The sequence below is a fragment of the Varanus komodoensis genome, unplaced genomic scaffold (genome assembly GCF_004798865.1).
Source record: "Varanus komodoensis strain SLA01 unplaced genomic scaffold, ASM479886v1 scaffold39, whole genome shotgun sequence".
NCBI lineage: Eukaryota > Metazoa > Chordata > Lepidosauria > Squamata > Varanidae > Varanus > Varanus komodoensis.
Genome location: NW_025335922.1, coordinates 5676056 through 5692011, shown reverse-complemented (window position 1 = coordinate 5692011; position 15956 = coordinate 5676056). Strand labels below are relative to the sequence as shown.

Below are 15956 nucleotides of genomic sequence, written 5' to 3'. Positions count from 1 at the left end.
CCTATAGATATGCAAGATATATTACTGCGGCTATCAGTAGTGGCAGAGGTAAGGAACAGCACTATTTAATCAGTCTTTTGGAGGTAATGTGATGTTTCCACTAGGAATTGGCTTTTCTATTTCATAAACCAGGTTCTGTGCAGTCTGTGAGAAACAGTTGGTGTTCAAAACAGAAAAGAGTGCAGTCCATACTGATCTATATTGCAGAAACTGAAAAGCTTATCATCTCCTTGTGTGTTAGGCATGGACACTGCCAGCTACTGAAAAGATCCAAGTCTCAGGGCTGAGGCCACATGACAGAGCAATGCACAGATTGACATTGATGGCATATGCTGCTCTGTGTAGGTTCAACAGTTTGTGAGTGTGACTTTAAAGGAACCTATCTTCTCATGGCACCCCTAGTTTGCAGAGGGGGACATATGAGCAGGGCAGGAAAGAGCATTTGATTTCATTTTTTAAAAACCTCATGCAGAAAGATCCCGGGGCTGCATGGAGCTGGAGGTGAAGCATATGTGAGGAAAGTGCCCAGTGATCTAAGGGGACTGGATGCAGTAGAGATGTTCTGGTACCTTTATTTCAGCAAGTGTCTAGGGACAAAAGGATGGGGGGGGGGGCAGATGGTTTTCCAGAGAAGTGGGAGCACAAACAAAAGATCCAGGGCTCTGGTCATAGTGGGCACCCCTATGCCCATATGCTCAATTTGCTGCCCAGCTTGAGCTTCTTTGGAATTGGAGAGGAGAACCCTTCATGTCTCTTGCTCCTCTATAAAACTTGGAGTGCACTTCACCACCCTGTCAGGATCTGTGTTTCTTTACAAAGCAAGGCTCCCAGTGGTTTGTTTCCTTCATCTATACATTTGTTAAATCCATTGTTGCTTCTCTGCATATTATGAATATCTAGCACAGCTAACCAAAAGAGAATAACAATCATTTTAAATGTAACAACTGCCCAGATACATATAAAAAGGTCACCATAAAACACTGCACAACAGCAAAACGAATATCATGAAATAAACCAGCAAGAGCAAGGGGAAAAATTGCCGCCAGCGGCCCTTCAGGAGAAAGGTTTTCACAGCATGAAGAAAAGCCAGTAATCAGGCAAAAGAGAATTCTGGCATGTTGGTGGGGGGGATGCTTTCAAAAGGGAACAGTGACAGGACAGATGATGCCCACATGCCTGCCCTAAACTCTGAGGGTAGGGATGGCGCAGATTAGGGCTTGTGCCGAAGACCATAGGGAGTGGACGTGTCTCTACGGAAAGCACGAAGCTCCCAGCAGCTGGCTTGTACTTAATGTGTTGCCAAGAACACAGACATAGATTTGCATAAAGCTTTCATGAAGTGCATCCAGAAAGAATTGCGATAATAGAAAAATAAAGACAGAGCATCTCACTGTCAGGGGCTAGGCTTTGGCATTGCTGCTTTCCAGGTGCTTTTTACTGGTGGGCAACTCCAAGGCTCCCGCTGGCTTTCCCTTCTGATAGGTGGTTCTTTTTCAACCAGACTAGGACTGGGCCGCCCTTCCAGCAGAGGACTGTCCTCCAAGAACCCTTCAAATTAGAGCACAAGAAGAGCTCTGCCAGATCAGACCCTGGATCTGTGTAGTCCGTTCAGTTCACACAGCGGCTGACCAGCTGCCTGGGGAAACCCACAAGCAGGACAGGAGTGCAACAGCACCTCCCTACCCACCCATGTTCCCCAGCAACTGGTGTACACAAACAAGTTGCCTCTGATACTGGAGGTACCATGTAACATCAGGACTAGTAGCCATGCATAGTCTTTGCCTCCAGAAATTTGCCTATTCCCATTTTAAAGCTGTCCAAAGTGGTGACCATCACTACCTCGTGTGCAAGTGAACTCAGCGGTTTCTCCCTGTACTTTGCGAAGGAGGAGTTCCCTTTGTCCACCCTGAATCTCCCACCAATCAGATTCATGGGAGCCTTAGGCCTAATATTATGAGAGAGAGAGAAATGCCTTCCTGTCCACAACCTCAGCTGGGCCAGCCCTGTCATTAGGCAAAGTGTAGCAGTCGCCTCAAGCAGCAGATGCTTGGAAGTGGCAGCAAGATGTTGGAGAGACCCGTGTGCCGTGTAGTCTGCTTCATGCCCCCTAAGTTAGCGTGCTGCCTTCAGATGGGGTGGGAGATGCGGTCCCACCCCTAGTGTCGAAGAAAGAGTCAGCTCTCCGTCCACTCAGCATTTGCCCAAGGAAGAGGAGGGGGCTCCGGGTTCCCCTTGGACTGGCCTCGAGTCCCAAACATTGTCCTCATAAGGGAGCTGCTCCAGCCCCTTGAAATTGTAGGGAATAGGGCACAAGGCCACCCTCCTTGTGGTGAAAGGAAAGGTCCTCTAGCTGGAAAAATTTGAGCCAGGTGAGGGGGCTCCTTTTCCCAGGTGAGAATTCAGAATGTCTCCCCATCTGGGAGCTCAGAGCAAAGAGGCCAGTGCCCGAAGGTCGCTCCAGTGCAGCCCAAGATCGGCATTCTTTGGTCGGAGGTTTGAACTGAATCCCCCGTTTCAGGAGTCACCAGAGAACGAAGGGAGGGAGGGCAGCTAAGCAAAGCGAGGGACAGGACCCCAGGCCCCGAGGTGGGCTGTGCTTCTGGACAATGATATTATTCAGTAACCTGAATAGCAGATTGTTCCTCCAGTTATACAGATCAGTGCCCCGGGTAACACTTCTCTGGGCATGGCAGAATGAATGATACTTGGTCAGGTATTGCATGCGTAGCCTTTTCACGGCATGGTTAAGGTTTTGTAGCAAGACCTTCTGTTGCAGGAAGAATGTTATGATTTGAGCCCCAGGGTCTGCCAGAACATTAACTGTGTGGTCCCTCCAGTGCATGCTTTTGAGCAAAGCCTCCCACATGGGATCAATCATGGCTGGAGCATGGCTTCCTTTGTCTGCTGCCGCTCTCCTCCTCCTCCTCCTCATCACCATCGCTGACCAGACTACAGCAAAAGGCTTAAGCATTTCTCTGAACATTTCTCCCCTCCCAGCCTTGAAATCCGTTTTTGTATCCAGTGAGTTTGATTTGTATCTGGCCTCCAAATACGCCTTCAATTGGGATCTTTCTCAAAGAGCCAAACTGCAGGCTGCTTTACATATGTCGCCTGCAGACAAGCCTAACTTTTTCTCATTCAGTAAGCATACAAACCCCCCAAACCAAACTTGGTTTAAGCCTACCCATGCAGCCACTTTTTCTCCCTAAATTGCCCACCTGCCCTGTGTACAGACTTAAAAGAGGCAAGGAAGGAACCACCAAAGGAACTAGTGTGTGTGTGTGTGGGGGGGGGGTATCTTGGCCCATTTTGCTTTCTTTGGACATTTTTTCCAAGCAGGAGCCTCAAAACTCCCTTTGATAGTTTCACTTTAAGATTGCTCCCAATTTCAGCTGAGAATGTGTGGCCATCCCTGCACCAGCCTTGGGTAAGAAAGAGAAAGAGGGCTAGGGAAGAACTATCTTTTGGGGGGAGGCAGCATGGACATCTTCAGCCCCTAGCTGCATCTCTGCGTACAAAATGCCACGTTGCATTCTGCAGTGCAGGTCTCCAGTTGCTCCATGGCAGCCGTCACAAAGGAATAATAACTGGGACATCAGGTCCTGAGCAGTAAAACATGAGGCACTTTTTTTCTCATGACAGAGCAGTTTGTATGTGCCAGTAGAGCAAAGCAATGCTTCTGTTAAGGTGAGGAGCAGGAGGGGCCCTGGGAACCGGAATCCCCAAACATTGAAAGAGGGGAAGTGGAAGGGCTTATCTCAAGGGCGCCCTCCCCAGGTGATCAGATGGACTCAGAGAACAGCCAGAATCTGCACCTGACAGGAGGCAGTGTGGGATGGGAGCCCGCTGAGCCTGACATGGAATCAAGAGGACAGATCAGGACAGAAGGACTAGCCAAGGGACGGCGTACAAAGACGAGGCTTACCCAGCTCCCAAAGGGACCTCCCTGAGGGAGGTGGCCAGGAGTACTCAAAAGGAGGGTTCTCGGAAGCAGTTTTTGGGTTAGGTTCAATGAATCGTTCTGAGACTCATTCTGTGGTGATTGCGCTTACTGGATATACTTAGGAAAATGAAGAACTTTTGCAAAGGAATGATCTGTTGCCTTGAATCTGCAAAGGGGGAAACCTAGCTCCTGACACCCAATAAATTACAGCCCACTACATAATTGTGTTGGGGAATGTAGAGGAGTCTGAAAATAGCACCTCCAAAAAGAGAGTAAATGCCATTCTGTTGTTGCTAAGGTGATGTTAAAATCAGACGCCCATTGATTTTTAGCACTCTGCAGAATTATCCTGATGTCTTCTGTTAGGAAGAATCAATTGCCAGCATTTTTGCTTTGTGTAAATCCTATTACCCCCTTTCCCCCACTCCCTTGTTTCCTGAGTCATTACTTGCCTTTTCACATCAGGGAGGACAGATGAAGTTGCCAGGAGATCAAGTGCATTGATCACTTCTTCCTAGTTAACTCTCCTCTACAAGGCATTTCTGAAACCATTTTCTGGGGCTTAGTGAACTTGAGAGCTGTAAACCCTTGACTGGAATAATGCTGACTATAGACCTCTGGAGACCTTTGTCAATGTTTCCTACAAACAAATCGTTTTTAGACAGGATGCATTGATTAAATCGGCACATTGTCATTTGGGCTTGCAACCTCACAATGTCTTTGGGCAGCCATTGCAATGGTAGGGAGGTGGCAGAGCGAGGCACGGAGATTGGGGGCAGAGTGGCTAAGGCAGGAACAGGAGGGTGGCCAGGTTTTCCTTTCCTTCTGTTAATCAACATCCTGAGGGTTGAGGTGGCAAATCCTTTCCCCAATTCTGAAGCTTCTGCTTTTGAATGCTGAGTCCCTAAATAAGAAGACCATGTCCACTCGGGATTTGGCATTGGATAAGAGAATGGACTGGTGTATGATATGGAGAATGGTTGATTGGAAGGGGTGGAGTACCTTTCTCCTTACTCTAGCCACCATATTTCCTTGTACAACAACAGCCAGAATTTGGAGGAGGAAAAAGGTGGAGTCACTGGGGTCTCGTATCAGCCCATTCCTCTGATTAGGAGCCATGCTGAGCACGCTCTCAGTTCTGATGTTCCTTTTGAAGATCATCAGCAGGACAGAATGAGGATGACGTTGGTGTCTGGCCCATCCTGCAACCCAACACTCTCCCTGCCTGTGGTAGCCGGAGTGGTCTTGGATATGGTGTTCACGGTGCTGCATGACTTTAGTTCCCATGCTGGGTCCATCTTGTTGGAAGTAAGGATATGCAGACTTTGCTAAATCTATTCTGTCTGCATTTTGCAACTTGTCAGGCACCTTTCATTGCATCATCCACTCACTGATGGAATCAGATTTGTACAAATGCTTTTGTACAAGTCTGCACAAATTCTCAGTTCAAAAAATACACACATACCCACAAAATACAAAATATGCATTTGGCAAGGGGAATTCATATTTTGGTCAGTTTTTTAAAGTGCATGAATATTGTTTGTTTCTATAACTTGCAAATTGCAAAATTTACAGAATGTTTAAAAATAAGTGGTCTGCAAGTCCATGGAATCCTTGGCAAAAGCCAGCCTGCTGCAGAATCTGAGTGTCAAAGTCACAGAAATCTGAACTCATTTGAACCCATTGTGGATTTCTCCAAAATCCTTAGTTGGAAAAGGCTCATGGTTTCCATTGCAACCATGGGCTTGTCCCAGATGATAGCAGGCCCCACTCATATAGGAGGACCTACTCTGAACTTGGTAGTGGGGGGATCAAACAGGAAGAAGAGAATCTGGGTGTGGGTGGACTATACATGGTGCTGTTGTTATAAAAACATCATTACCTGCTAGGAGCTTCTAACTTCCACAGGAGTGAGGGGACAGATTAGGTCTGTTCCTTCAGAAAGATGGATCCAAATGATTTCCTGTCTGCCCTTGGGGAGTTCCCTGTTGCCTTAGCCACTGAAATCTGTCAAAATCCTGGTCAATCTCTGGAACAGGAAAATGACCCAGTTGCTTGACTTAATTGCTTCCGGGAATCCTCTCCTTGTCATGGAGCCCAGCAAGTTCCCTGGTGTTTCAGAGAGCTCAGTTCAGTGAAGCTGGCTAGAATAACAATGAAAGAAGGCTCAGCTCAGGTTGGGGCATATATTGAGCTCCATATTGTGGCAAAGAACGTTAGTGGTGGCAAAACACCTATTTTCCTACTGCCGTTGCATTCTTGCCAAATTGTCCTTTGGAGCCTGTAGTAAAAAGTGTGTTAGATCAAGAAGCAGAGAGAACTGAGAATGAGTTCCAGCCATCTTGCTGCAGTAGCTATTGCTAGACATAGTGTGAATAAAGTTGCTCACACCCATTCCAACTTAGATGTCATGGGTATAACAGATCCTAGAGATATACCCTGGGTATCTTTCTGTACTGTTGTGAAGGATATGCTCGCTTTGTACAGCCTGCATGTGCACACAAGATCTGGGCAGGGTGGCGAAGGTCCTTGCTTATCTTGCTGATCAAAGCAGCCACAGCAGGCTTGGTTGGTGGTGAGAGTCCTTAGAGGAACATGCAGTTCCACCCAGCCTTAAGGTGCCTGTTGCAGGTCCCTTCTCGAAAAAGCCTTCTCTGGACTCCACTGTATTGGATGGCTACCGACCAGCCTCAAACCTTCTCGTGCAAGGTTTTGTTCCCTGGCTGTAGCATTTCTTGGATGAAAGAACTTGTTGTTGGGTTAAAATTCTGATCATCCCAGACCCCTGGCCATGCTGGGTGGGCTTGGTGGGAAATGAAATCCAACAACCTCCAGAGAGCCACTGTCTACACCACCAGAGAGCCCTTACCTACATGGAGGACAACATGGAGGCTATGTGCTTGCATTTAGAAAGTAAATCTTGCTTCACACAGGTTGACAAATATTATTTTCCATTTCAGCACCCAGAGTCAAACCTGATTCTTGGAAAATCTGGTTTGTCATTATCCATTTTCATTAATCCAACAGAATATGTCCATACTCAGATCTGACAACTACAGAATACAGTGAAACCTCTATGATCCCTAGAGATTCAAAAAATGGCATTTGGGGGCCATTGGGTATAATTTCCCGATCAGTTCTGTTGCTATTAACGGACAATTCACAGTGCCCCCATAGGCAAACTAATTGAAAAGAGAGCAGCAAAATGGCCTTGTGAATCGGCCTTTAGTCATCTCTCTCAGATGCTATTAGAACATGGCTTAGTTTTTATGGAACAGCAAATATTTTAATGCTTTTGGCAATAGACCAACTGCATGCTATTTATTTAACTTGGGAGAAGGGAAGTTACACTATGACACGGTCTGTTCCTAAGATTTCTGGCACCAGGTATGCATTCCTAGGACCTGTAGCAACAGCTTCCAGATGCCAGTCAGTGTCATACAATGTCATATTATTCAGTGTTGCAGAGGAATTGCAAGGCATATAAGAGCATATAGATTGCCTTGTTGAACTAGACCAAGATCCATCTGGTTTGGCATTTTATTTTTGATACTGGCCAACCAGATGCCCCTGGAAGTGCTGAAACATTATTTAAATTAGGAAATTTCAACAAAACAGAAAAAAGAGATAAAGGAAAAATAGCAACATAAATTCAAATATATTAATTTCAAGGCATGCGTACAAAAGTGTATGTGTAGATGGGTATGAAAGCAGAACTTTCTAAGAATCATAAACTGCAGCATAAGCAGAGTAAATATTCAAATAAGTAACCATTTGCAGGTGGCGTCTATCCATTGAAAGGTTGAAAGTGTTAGAAGCTCAGAAACATAAAGGTGCTGCCATCTGCTCCTGTTTGCTCCCAGAACCTTGTATTTGAAACTATATGCTCTCAGTATATGGGGTTCTGTGTACCTGCTTTGGTTGATGGATAGTATTTAAAGATCTATTTTCCATGTATTTCCCATGGATTGGCAGGAGAACCTTATGTACTACTGGTGATGGGATGGTGTCTTCCTGCACAGATGAGTCAACAGGCCAGATTAGTGGGGCCAGGCCAAATACAGTGCTGTCCTCCAACACTGCAATTGCTGGGAAGGTGCCATTTTTGCTTCCTCCACTGCTTTCGCCCCCTGAGATGAGACCAGTCCTGGACCAAATCTTGTGACAGTGACTTCCACAATTAATTCACCATTGTCTGGTGGATCTCTTTCTGCAAGTCCTATGCCGAAAGGATAGGATTGAATGCCTGTGTGAATAAGCAACTTCTTCATACCTTGGATTCATGCAATGCAGAGAGGAGAAAAGCCATTTGTCCACTGGTATTTCATTCTGAACTTCAAATTGTTGATATCTAGCAAGAACTTGCCATGATTCTTAGTTCTGATAATAACAGGTTAATATGTTGAGAAGTAATGAGCCCACAAACCCACAGAATATGTCACTCATCTACTCAGCTACATATTACTATGAAGTTGTATGCCTGAATATGTTTGCAGGAAGCTTATCTGTGTGTGTTTATGTTCGGAAATAAGGTTAGCATTCTGAGGAATGAAAATATGGAAATGTCTCATCATGTTCCAAATTTCAGCCACCTGGTTAGTGTGGGAATAGCTTAATTATGTTGGCATACGCTTTAGGCCTTGTGTGTATTGCCCTCATCTGTTCCCCATCACCTGCTGCGGGGGGACAAGGATGCGCTCGTGGGACCTGCCCTTCTGTTGTTCTCCTCATGTCCCCTCCACTTATTGGGGGTGAGATTTGCAGTGGGAAAGGCTGCTGCTCTTGTGTAGGTTCCCTGTGTGTTGTGGCGTATTGTGTGATCAAGAATTCTATTTCTGGGGTATGCTGGGCCATACTAAACAAGAATAGGATTGTAGTCCCATTGAACTCAAAGGGGTTACTTCTAAGAAGGCATGTATAAGATTGCTGTCATGAGCCAGGAGTCCCTTCCCAATGAAGGCAATCACTCCAATAGTTGTTAAAAGAGTCTTTATTCCATACAGCTTCAAAGTATTCACAAACTCCAAAAACACACTCAAGGTAGAAAGTTGACCTTTCGCTCTGACTGACATCACCCCAAACTTTGCTTGTGAACCCTTCGGAGTCGGTCTCTGGAGGGAGGTGCGCTCTGGGTGCGTGCTCGCCACTGCTCTGCCAATCAAGTTTTTTATTGCCAAGCCCCAAAGCTCCCACAGGACCCTCCCCAGTCTGTTCTCAATCTGCTTCTTTCCCACGATCAGCCATGTGAGGGGGCTCAGTGGTTGTCCTTGAAGTGCTTTGATCCTGCGCTGTCTCAGGCTGGCTCTTCAGGAGTAGCTGGCCACCTGGGGCCTCACTAGCCTCAACAACTCCCATATCAGGGTGAGAACCCCAAGCCCCTACTGGGACAGTTACTACCTCCTCTTCTTCTGAGCCTAAGCCATCGTTCCCACCAGAGCCCTCAACCTCTCACGTGTGCCTGGGAATCTCATCTGAGCATGTGCACATGACAGTTGCAGTTGGGGTTGGGAACAAAGGGGGAAGCTGAAGATTTTATGGAAGACGTGAGGTTTGAGTTGAAGTTTAAACACTTGTGGGGTTTCTGTTTGGATTTGTTCCATCTGGAATGGAAGCGTGATTATACGTTACATGTCTAAAGTGTAGATTGTTTCTGGGTACCTCCTATGAGTCAGGGAAGTTCAGGGAATCACAGGCAATGCGTTGGACAATGTAACCTTGTTCCAAAAAGCCGAAGGGCTGTCAGTCAGAAATAGGCAATATGGCATGATAGAAGCAGGGAAAATACATATCCTCAAACTTAAGGTCAGTTTATAACTGGATATAGAGTTCTTGTCTTTCACTCACTCTGTGTTGGTTTTGGGTGAGAGCCATTTTAAGTGCAACAAGTCAGCTTCTATATGTATCTACTCGCTTCTAAGAAGATCCTGTGTTTTAAGCACAAGTCACCTGGTCCTCAAGCTTCAAGAAATGATGGACTCTGACACGCAGCCATCTCAAGACAGCCGTGGATTATATGAAAAGTCATTTAAGGCTGTGATGGACAAACTGCAAGCCACATATAGCTGCTGAGAGCCATCTTTTGTAGAGAAAGCCAAGACTGGTCTTCTAATTTGTGGGGCTTGTGTGGGAGGTCGAAGAGAGGGGCACAGCTTGAGATGTTTGGATGGGTACAATCTGTCCAAATTTCAGCGTTTTTAAATTCCACTGGTTACACTGTGGGAAGGGAGCACATGCTTAGAAGGTCAAAGCAGACATGCCATGCGAGCTCCACAAATTTTCTTGCCTTTTAAAAGAACTTTGGTGCAGCTATTCGAGGCTTTGTTTGTTCTCGATCAGGGTAGTAGCCTGGGCCAGGGCAAGGGGCTGAACCATTTCTTCACACATGCAGTTTCCCTGATGGCTCCCCCTCCAAGCTGCAGTTAATACAGCACAATGCCATTATTTGTACTTTTTCCCCACAGCATGGCCAAAACAGCTCTGACTGTGGGGGGTTGGTGAGGTTTAGATTCAGAAAAGGCCTAAGGAACCCTTCACAAAGGAGCTGTCTTAAAGGTTTTTTCAAAAAATGAATGTATTGTATGTATATCCTAGCTTTTTTCCTGTGAGGGACCCAAGGAGACTCACACAGTCTTCCTCCTCTCTCTTTTATATTCTCAACAACCTTGCAAGGCAGGTCAGACCGAGAGACTGTGGCTCGCATTGGGACGAAGCTCCCCGAAATTCTTCCCTCTTCAGTTTGCAGATTTCCGGTCATGCTTGGCCCATCTTAGAAAGCAACCTGAGCCAAGAGGAAGTCCACGAATGCTCCAGTGGTGCAACTGGCAACCTTCTTTGGCATCACGTGCAGCACAAACATAGGCTGCAAGTCACATGCACAGAAGTGGGATGCTGCTAGCTGAGTTCCTGGAGGGCGCTTGTGTGAATGCTCAGCACACTCTCACAACTGTGAGAAAGTGGGCCAGAGTTCAGGGAGCCAAGCCCAGGGAATCTGATGGGTTCCTACCCCCAAAACGGATGTGACTGGTTCGAAATCACTGGGGGAACATCATAACTGAGTTGGGACCAGATCTCCCAAGTCCCAGTCCAGCCATCCAACCACTACACAACACTGGGTATCCAGTTTCCCCACATTTCCCATATAAAGTCTCCAGGACTTTATAATGGATTATTTATTTATTTCGTTCTACTTCTATTCTGCTCCAGGGTTCTCTGAGTGGCTTACAAATGCTAAACATAATCAATAAAACAGAGAAAAACAATAAAATAAAGAAATTGTTAAAACATCTCCTATAATAAAAAATATATAAAACTGTACACAGCATGACCAAATACAACCTGATGAATTAACAACCACGGTTGAATCAATACTTATTAGGGGATGATGGTTTGAGAAGCTAATGTAGCAGAAGGATTGGGGTATATGCCACTGCCATCTGAAATGTCTATAATAGGCAAGGTGTCAGAGGGCCTCTGGCTCAAGGGGCCCAATCCAGTTGGCTCTGGCTCATGCCAGGTCATCACGGTGGGGATTGGGCCAGTTTTCAGCATCCTTAGGCCAACAGATATGGCTGCCTCTCCTTGCTGGACTTGGCGCCCAGGCCACTGCTCAGTGTGGTGGTCCTGGCAGGAATGCAGGCCTGCCCTTACCCAACTGAAAAGAGGCTTCTCTTAGGGTCTACTTAGGACTGTGCTGGTTGGTGCCATGGAATGTTCTCTGTTGGCTTCCTAGGACTCTCAGCCTCCCTTTAGAAATGTCATGATCCAGTGGAAGAATATTTTAAATGCTGAAACCCCAAATGTTATCATCAGACTGTACTATGCCACTGAATTTTAGTTATCTGAGTAAATGTTGAAAAGGCAATAGCAATTACTGGGGTGCAGTTTCCCAAGACCAGACTTAATCAGAGGTGAGTACTGACATGCAAAATATGGTTATTTACTGTGGCATTCAGGATCTGGGCTTGAGAAATGATGCAGAGAAAAGGTTGAGCATCTGTGACATTGTTTGGTTTATCAGTTGTCCTATACATGTCTGCAGGCTAAACTTTCAGGACTTTATAGTTGATCAGGTCAAGGTTTGAGAAGCTATAATGACATCTAAGAGGAAACAGAAGCTTTTCTCGCTCCTTCTTTGTCCTCTGTTTAGAAATGTCCCTGCCTAATTATATGGAAAGACTCTGGGGTACCATTGGCAAAATGCCTCCATAGCATCTGGAATGATCATACATTGAGGTTAATGGAGGTTAAGCAGTCTGAAGAGGATGGTCTGCAGTATGGACTGAAATTGACCTGGATGAGAGACAAGTACCATTGTAATCTGAACTGCCTTTCCATTATTTCTCCAAGTACTATCTTGGCTTACATTAAATAACTTCTTCCGTTTTTATACAGTACAAAATGCTGTTAACAGAGAAGCAGCTTCCATATAGCCTGAAGTGCCTGGTTCTGCCTAATCTTGGAAGCTTAAGCAGGTTCAGGCCCAGTTGAAAACTGGATGGGTAACTTAAATGGTGTGAGCCACCCAGTGAGCTTCAGATATGGGCAGTACAGAAATAATAATAATAATAGTAATAGTAATAGTAATAATAGAGAAATACTAAGTGTTTAAATATACCCTTGTTTATCCTTTTGTAAGCCAGGATTAAGCAACTTGTGGCTTAAAAATAAGACAGGATCAGAAAGATATTTGTCCCCAAATCATATGCATGAGAGAATGAAGCCATTGCTCATTTGTGTTACGCCACCAGGGAAACTCCTGAAAGTAGCACAGAAGTGTGCGGGATGGACGTTTGGGTGGTTGTTTCCTCTTACCTTGCGGCAAAACAGGTGAAGGAGCTAACCCGCCCCCACCCGTTAGGCTTGCACCCTGGAGGGACTCTGCTGAGCGCCTTCTTCAGAGAGTTCTCAAGAAGTTACTCTCGGTTACCAGCCTAACTGGAACGCCTTGTCTTGTGGGCAGCTCTGACTGCTTAGCCGTTCACAGTTTGCGCCAGTTCCAAAGCTGCAGATGGAATGCTTTGGAGCAACTGCAGTAGCAGGAGAGAAGAATGACTCGCATAACTGATGCAGGAATTCACACTTGAAAGTTCATTGTGCCCAGTTTTTTTTCTCCTATTCAGGGAACAGGTGATGTCAAAAACCTCTGCCTGAGCCACTGGAACATGGCTGTCTATCAAAATGGGTAATAATGGGCTAGATCAGGGCTGGGAAACCACAGCCCACCAGATCCAATTTCAGTTCTTCCTGCTTGGCTTATTCTTCATCTAAGTCAGACTTCCTCTGCCTGGTTCATTGCATCAACACCAGTTCCCATCAGCCATAACTTGGTAATGATCAGGACTGCTGGGGACAGTAGTCCAACTCATCTCGAGGACACTAGGTCAGGAAAGGCAGAGTCTTTGCCAGCTGTTCTTATTATAAAGTATTGCAAACTGAAACCCCGCATCTTCTGCTTTGAGGAAAAAACTGCAGTAATCCACTGGTCCAGCCAATGAGGATATTGACCATTTTGTCCCACTGAAGGGCTAAGTGATCCATCAAATGTTTGCAACTCTCTTCTGTCAATCTTAAATTTCATTTAGTAGCCATTGGAGCTGTGCTTTGTTGGGGAAAGGATATACTGTACTGTTGTGCCTGTTAGTGTTGACATTCTATTAAAAAAAATGTAAACCTGGCCTTCTACATGAACCCCAGCACATAGCATCTTGCACTGAAGTAGTACAACAGCACAGCCCAAAAATAGGCAAGTGGTCAAAACATTTTAAATAGTATTTTCGGAGCCACTTTTGCCCGCCAGCTAGTTCCTGTAGCAAAAGAGCATCTTTGTATGCTAGGGTGGTTTCATGTTTGCACAGAACATTTTATATGTGTTACAGTGTAGTGCTAAAAAAGTAATGTGAGAAGGTCCCCTTCTGATTGGCAAAGTTGTTTTTCTGAGATACATACTAAGCCACAGGCAAAGCTGTGTAGGAAGTGGCGACTTTCCAAAAACCATCACTGTAATTTTCCTTTAAAAGATAACATCTCACTCTGCAGTGCTTCCTTGGTTACTGTTAAAAAGCTGCAAAGGATGCTGCCCACCAGCAAATGAGGATTCAGTGCTGCAGCTATCTTGGGAGCTGACTTTTATTGTTAAAACAAAAGCCATGCTTGTCTTCACCTGTATCTAGAACAGAAAATCTGCAATGTGCATTTCCCCCTTTCCTTTCAGACACACAGGGCTGTGCATTTCCTTCAGTGTGACTCATTTTTCTGGGATTTGGTGTCACATACATTATATACTGTGTGAATATAGAACCTTCCAGATGGCATTCACCCAAGTTTTTAAAGAACTCAAATGTGCTATTGTTCATCTTATAAATAAAATATGTTACTTATCAGCCCTCTTCCATGGAACTAGAGGTTTCTAATATAACAACGAGAAATAAATGGCTTGAGGGAATCCAGAAAATTACAAGACCATCAGTTTGAAATTTAAATACTTACAGTATTTTTTATCCAGCTCTTAAGACATATAAATAAAGGCTCCTAAAACAGGCTATGGTGATTAATAAGAGCTTCCCTGCCCTCAGGCATGCAATCCAAAAGATATGGCACAAAAGGACAGGGGATCAGGCAGGAGGTGGAAAAAAGCAAAGCTTGGGCCCCAGTTCTAAATTTCAGGTTCTTGTGGTGAGCTCCCTGCAGCCCTCCCACCTCTGCCTGATACTGGGGGCTAGATTGCTCTCCCACCTGCTGTGATGTTCTCCCTGAGAGGTACAGAGTATACAGCTTCTCCGTGGCCACAGGTGCTATGGATGATGGATGAGGCCAGAGTCTGCAGTCCATAGTTCTGGATCAGATCCATCGAATGCAGACCTTCCCAAGCAGGGTTCCCAGTCATGCCAGCTGGGAGATGATGGAAGTTGTATTCTGGATGGGCACGGATGATGAGAAATCGCTTCTAGCAGGAGATGCGCTTGGTGGCTGATGCTTCTTCCAGGCTAGAGAAGGAGGAGGAGACAATGAAGCATTCCCTGTAACAAAAAGAGCATTTTGGAGCAGAGCTTGCACTGTCAGTGAGTGTTACGTCATTGTCACGGACGGAAAGAGTTCCCCCAGAAAGGTTTGTGACAGCTTTGACACTAAAACAAGAATGAAGAGCAATTTGGTGGGGAAGAGAGGTGTGGATCATTATGTCATGCCTCGGGCGGTGCGGTTAGATGTCCAGCACAACATTCCCTCTTGCCTCTCATGGACAGGTGGTCCAGTCGAGCGACCAGATTGGAGTAGCATGTGTCACATCCCTGCGAGCACACAAGAGAGTGAATGCGCAGTGTCTGAGAATCCCCTGGCAGCCCGTACAGTGTGCCAGCGATCTTTTCCTGGTAAAGAAGGCAATGGGCGCAGCTTTCCATAGTGACTGAGCTCGGATGAATGAATGTACCCTGGTGCCCAGAGTAGCAGACCTGGAGGCTTGTCTACATGCACATACATCTGCAAGGACAGAACTCACTTTAGGGTTGCTACTTACCCATGGCCAGAAAAGGGGAAATGGATCAGCCATCAAAGAGCACAAAAGACTTGCAGAGCATCTGCTGATTTACTTGTATAGACACAGATTTAGAAATAGCTGGGCCTCCACATTCATGGGGGTTTGGGACACAGGACTCCCACGAAAGTGGAAAAGCCACAAATATCTCTAGACACTCCCCGCAAACTTTAATTCTTAATCCTGTTCACCATATGTGTACTGGTAGCTGCATTACAAAATTATGCAATTTGAATAATCTTTAGGCATGCCATGAGTGGAGCCAGCTGGAGCAGAAGGTCAGACTAGATGGCCCAGGATGTCCCTTCTGACCCACTCTGTTTCTGTGTTTAGCTTAAAACAGGATGTGATGTGCCAGACACAGCCCGGTCTGGGGAGAGTTGCATTGCAAGCCTCATGCGCTTTCTGCATGGACGCGCACCTAGTCCCAAGTCCAACACACACACACACACACACACACACACACACACACACACTGGGCCA

At 45.8% G+C, this 15956-nt stretch overlaps 1 protein-coding gene across 2 annotated transcripts in view; it reads left to right on the top strand.

Annotated features, from left to right (window-relative positions):
* The window catches only part of CHST11 (carbohydrate sulfotransferase 11), a 221706-nt gene that overhangs the window by 179652 nt on the left and 26098 nt on the right, over window positions 1-15956 (top strand). The gene's annotated exons all lie outside the window — the stretch shown is intronic.